We start from the raw sequence: 5,477 nt of genomic DNA, 5'->3' as shown, positions 1-5,477 counted from the left end.
TGTAGTTTTCTCATTAGGTTTGATTTCAAACACGCTTTTTGGCTCTCAGATTCTAAGATTATACTTTTTTCTCTTAGCTGGATTATCTCCAGCTTGCACGAATTCCGGGCTAATAGGAAAGAGCTGCTTCACGTGTGTAATGGGCACTGTGTATAAAGAACTGTCTCCACATCCTGTGGGTTGCTAGGGGATCAGCCTCCAGTGCCAGAGCTTCTTTGGTTAGGTGGTAATTCCTAAACCAGCTTCCAGCTTCTGAATCCAGCCTGGTCCAATTCTCATGTTCCTTCAAGGCAGGCTGGCAAGTTCCACTCCTGTACTCTGGACTTGACCTTTCCCCTTCATCCTCTTACACCTCCCCAGATCATCACTGACTTAGCACTTGGAGCATCATCTCCAGCGCAAGTTTGAGGAATTTTCAAAACGCACAACTGGACAAAGGGCCCTCACCTACTGCAGCCATTTTGGCCTTTCCCAGAGATATCCTGGCCATAAAAGAGCTGTCCATAGGCTTTCCTTCTAACTAGTAATTGCACGTGGTGAATATGTCTATTCCAAAGCTCCAATATGTGTGGCACCTGTTCAAATATAGTCTCTTGGGCTCTACCCCGTTGTGATTTCCTAGTTCCGGCAAGACCTAGGAATCTTTACCAAGCTCCACAAGTGACTGAATCCATTACAGATGGTCCAGCACCACTCTTTGAGAAACACTGCCCTAAGGAAATTACTTTAAAACGGATCTATTTGCATGAGATGTTCTCATAAAACTATTTTGAACAGAAAAAAAATTAAAAAGTTGTCAAGTCCCCATACCCACTGTTGGGACAGATTAGACATAACTTCAATGAAGCAATGATATTTCACCATTAAATCTAAAAGATTAAAAAAAAAACCCCAAACCTGAAAGATTGGAGAACCACAGCCTGAAGTATTAGACCTTGAATTACCTTAAAATCATCTAGTTCTGCCTGAATGCCTTGCTCATTCTCACAAATGTATAAGTAACTTTGTCATGGATATGTTTATGAATTTTATACTTTTAATGCTTTCTACATTTTTCAATTAGTATATATTTATCATATAATTAGACAAAATAAAGAAACTTATAAATACATATCTGGTCCCCTAAATAGATGGAAAGGAGAGGGAGTTGGGGGAAATTGGAGGGGGAGATGAACTATGAGACACCATGGACTCTGAAAAACAGTCTGAGGGTTTTGGAGGGGCAGTGGGGTGGGAGGTTGGGTGAGCCTGGTGGTGGGTATTATGGAGGGCACATATTGCATGGAGCACTGGGTGTGGTGCATAAACATGAATTCTGGAATACTGAAAAGAAATTTTAAAAATAATTAAAAAATTTTTAAAATCTGCATAAACATTAGAAAAAGGGAAATCCATACGTAACTGTACTGTATATTGTGCATGCATTTTTTTTTTTTCCAATAAAGGCTGATTCTTTCTACATCTAACTCCCTGGCTGTAGATTCCAAGTTGATAAACACCTGTGCATGCATTTTTATCTTGCTCTCTGTGTGTATGTAGAAATTCTTATTCTTAGGATACACATGCCCAGCTGTTTAGGAGAGAAGCATCATGACTCAGCTGTTAGGGTCCCTGATCAAAGGAATGAGACTGATATAAAGCGAAAATCAAACAAAGCTTTATTTCACGCCAAGCATCAAAAATCAAACTGACCGGTCAGGGCTCTTACAAAAAGACGACGACGATGATTGCGACAAGGTCACTCCCAAGAAGGCCGCTCCGGACGAGGCTGCTCTGCACATGAGGCTGCTCCCCGGTTGGAGCCGCTCTCAAGAAGAGGCCACTCCCAAGAAGGCCACTGCTGGTGAGGTCGCTCCCCGGACAGGGCCACTCCCAAGAAGAGGCCACTCTGGAGGAAGCCGCTCCCAGGACGAGGCTGCTCCCAATGACGAAGAGGCGATGACGACCGCGACGATGACGAGGAGGACAACACCGATGACAGACTCTGCTCCCCATGACGCCACTCTGACAAGGCTGCTCTGGCAAGGCCGCTCCCCAGACAAGGCTGCTCCGGTGAGGCCGCTCTGGAGGAAGCCTCTTTCTGGATGATGCTGCTCCCGCAGGGGTGCTCACCGAGGAGCCCTCTTCCCAGACGAAGCCGCTCCCCGGAATGACACAGCTCCAGAGAGGCAGTGGCTCAGGGTTCCCCTCGAGGTTGCTGCCATCTAGGCCGTTCCCTGTGGCGCCGCTGCCGAGGGTCGCAGTGTGTGGGCGGTGCCGCTGGCGTCGGGGCCACTGGCGTCTCGGTGCCGCAGGCGTCGGGGTGCTGGTGGCGCGGGACCGCTGGCGGCGCGGTTCCACTGGTGTCTGGACCGCTGGCGGCTCAGGGCCGCCAGCATCAGGACCGCTGGCATCTTGACCGCTGGCGGCTCGGGACCGCTGGTGGCGCGGGGCCACCGGCGGCACTTATAGCTCTTACAAGAGCTGTTACAGCTCTTCTTCTCCTGCCCACTCTTCTGTTGCTCCCGCTGACTCTTCTCCTGCTTCTCCTGCCTTCTTCTTCTTCTGACAGCTCTCCTTCTTCTCTCTGCCAGCCTCGCAGACCAACCTTTATGGAGGTGGTTGAACCCCGCCCCTACACAGGTAGCCAATTGAATCCTAATTCACCCAGTGGATATACCCATGCCACACCGATTGGACGTCTCCACCCGGCCTGCCCCGCCCCTACATCCGGGGTCCACAAGCTAGTTCCTCTGGGAGGGGCAGGCCCTTACACAGCAACTTTTCAATGGCTTGAGGGGAGTGAGGAGTATGTATTTCCAGGCGTATATGTATATGGAAAGAGAGAGGTACAGTAAAGGAGATAAACTGAACAATGAGTGAATAGGGGTGAACAGTGTTTATGTTTGTTGTATGATTCTTTCAACTTTTCTGTAGTTTTGAAGTCTTCCTGCGTCAAAAGTTGGGTGGGGAGGGTACAGGAGTAAAGCCTCTCATAGTTAGCCCCACCAAGAGATGGCTGTCCGGCGGTCCTGCTGTCCGACTATCCAGCTGTCCATCCCACTTGCCAGTCAGTGGAGGACCCTGAAGCCTCCCGGCTTTGCAAAGCAACCAGGCGGATTCCTAGGGACTGTTTTTCAAGCAGCTTCCCTGTGTGGCTGGAGTCACAGCCCGCTAATTGTGGGATGATGTCCTGACACAGGGGATGGACAGATTCCAGTTTGTCTGGTCCTGAGAAAAAAAATAAGTCTTCTATCTTCGACACCCCTGATAAGGCGCCTCCAGGGACATGAGTAATTGTCAGACCCTGGGGATGAACCGGAGCTAAGAAAGCTGGACAATGGAAAGCCCTGAGCACCGTGACAAGGAAATTCTTCCCCTGAATTGCCTTTTCCTATTGAGATAAGATAATACACAATAAAGGACCAGGCTTAGAAGTGCTGCCGCCCGATCCCAGCGGGAGCGGCCTGAGCGGAGGTCCCCAGTAGGGCTTGCCCTGGCCTGCCACAGGGCAAAGTCATTGACCTCGGATGCAGAAGGCCCGTGGGCACGTCCTGGTCCCACCGCTCCCCAGCTGTGATGATGAGGGAACAGAAGGCTGGCTGAGGACAAAGCAGAAGCGGATACCCTGCAACCTTCCCCAACCCCACTCCTGAGTGGGACATTCCTTAGGAATCTCCCAACTATCTTAACGTTAATACCTTGCTAGAGGGGAAAACAACCTTAATCTGACAATGGCAAGGCCTGAAGGCCTTGGGTATCTTGTAGGTCCTCATATGAATGTTCTATTGAAACCTCCCTTTTTTCTTACCTCCCCCAACTCTGTTGTATATAACCTGCCACCCCTCCCAACCCCTGAGCAGCAACTCTTTCTGCCCATGGGTCCTGTCCCCGTGCTTTAATAACCCATTGTCTTGCACCAAAGAAGTCTCGAGAATTTTCTTGGTCATCGGCTCCGGACCTCACCCCACTGAACCTCAGACTGATTCCTGCTCTTCTCCTTCTTAAGAAAGTTCACTCCTCTCTGACCTGCCTCCTCGTTGGGTGCCACACACTGCAAACTGACCATGAATGGCCTTTTCAGCTCCTAAAGGCCAGTGAAGTATCAGTTATCATCATGACTTTGTAGGCATGAAGCAATTCGTTTTGTCACTCCCCCACCGCCTTTTGAGTCCACCTCACCTGGATGTCTTTTAGGCCTTGACTGCACTTTTATTCTGAGATTGTATGAGTAAAATTTCTTTGAACTTCTGCGGAGGCTGGATTGAGATACTCTGAGATGCTCCCTTTCTCCAGAGCAAACCAAGAGGAGCAGAAGATGTCACCCCTTTGATACCCCATCACCAGAAAATAGATCCCTGCCGGCAAGTGGTGACTCTCCCATGCTGGCCTGAGGGAGGGAGAGGAGAGAGGGAGCTGCTGAGCTGACCCTGGTTCTGTGAGCTACAAGGGAGGGCAAGCGGGCCTTCTCTCAGTCAGAGATGTGGCCTTGGCTTCTTGGGTGAGGTAGAGCAGAACAGGGAGAGCAGAGCCTTTGACTGGGCTTAAGGGGGAAAGGATTAAACTGAGTGAGTCGTATACGTGCAGAGCTCCCAGACACCAGAATGACTACAACCCAGCTCCACCACCACCACTCCAACCCCTCCTCGAAGATGTTTTGGGGAAGATGCACCGTTGCCCAGAGATTTGGATCGGGAGATATGCCAGGGCTCTTCCAGACTCAAGAATCTACTAACCCGTCCTCTGCTCACTAGCCATGTGACCTTGGACATGTTTGTTAGCCTTGTGAGCCTTAGTTTTCTCAGCTGTAAAATGGGATTATTAACATTTACCCAACTTACCACAGAGTTGTTATAAGCATTTGCAGACCTAAGATGAGGTTCCTGGTGAAATCATAAATGTACTCCCCTCTCTCTGTGTACTCTGTCCCCAGTTCTGGGCTGACGAATGCCTGGAGAGGCTGAGTGCCTGCAGTGGGTCAGAGCGAAGGTCACACGTGCTCAAGGGATGCACACTAAATCAGATTTCACCAGCCATCGTCCCTCTATGGTGACCCTTATGGCCCTTTGAGTCTTTTCTATCTCCTGTCTTTACTCTGCCCTTCTTCCTTCCCTTGTGTTCCCTCAGCTAGCACTTTCTGAGAGATTCTGCATCCCAGATATCTTGCCAGGCGGCTGGGGGAGTGCGCGAACCCCATGCCATGAGACTGTGTGTCTTGCCTGGGGCTGGAGAACCCAGAGCGGGGACAGGGATGAGGCGAGCAGTGGTCTCAGGGAAACTTGCATTGTGGGCTCACAGGGTGGCAGTCCTTTGGCTGGGGACAAGGCTGGAAGAGTGGGGCCCAGACAGGGGAAGTGTTCACTGAGAACCAGATATTTGAGGCTGTGTTTGAAGAACAGATGATTTCCACCTCACGCCTGTGTGCGTGAGTCTGGAGGCCCGTGGACTTTGATTCTCTGCTCCCGCATCCTTCACCAGCTCCTCCCCTCTCTTCAGTT

Source organism: Lutra lutra, chromosome 1 (assembly GCF_902655055.1).
Source record: "Lutra lutra chromosome 1, mLutLut1.2, whole genome shotgun sequence".
NCBI classification, from domain to species: Eukaryota; Metazoa; Chordata; class Mammalia; order Carnivora; family Mustelidae; genus Lutra; species Lutra lutra.
This window is presented reverse-complemented; position numbering follows the sequence as displayed.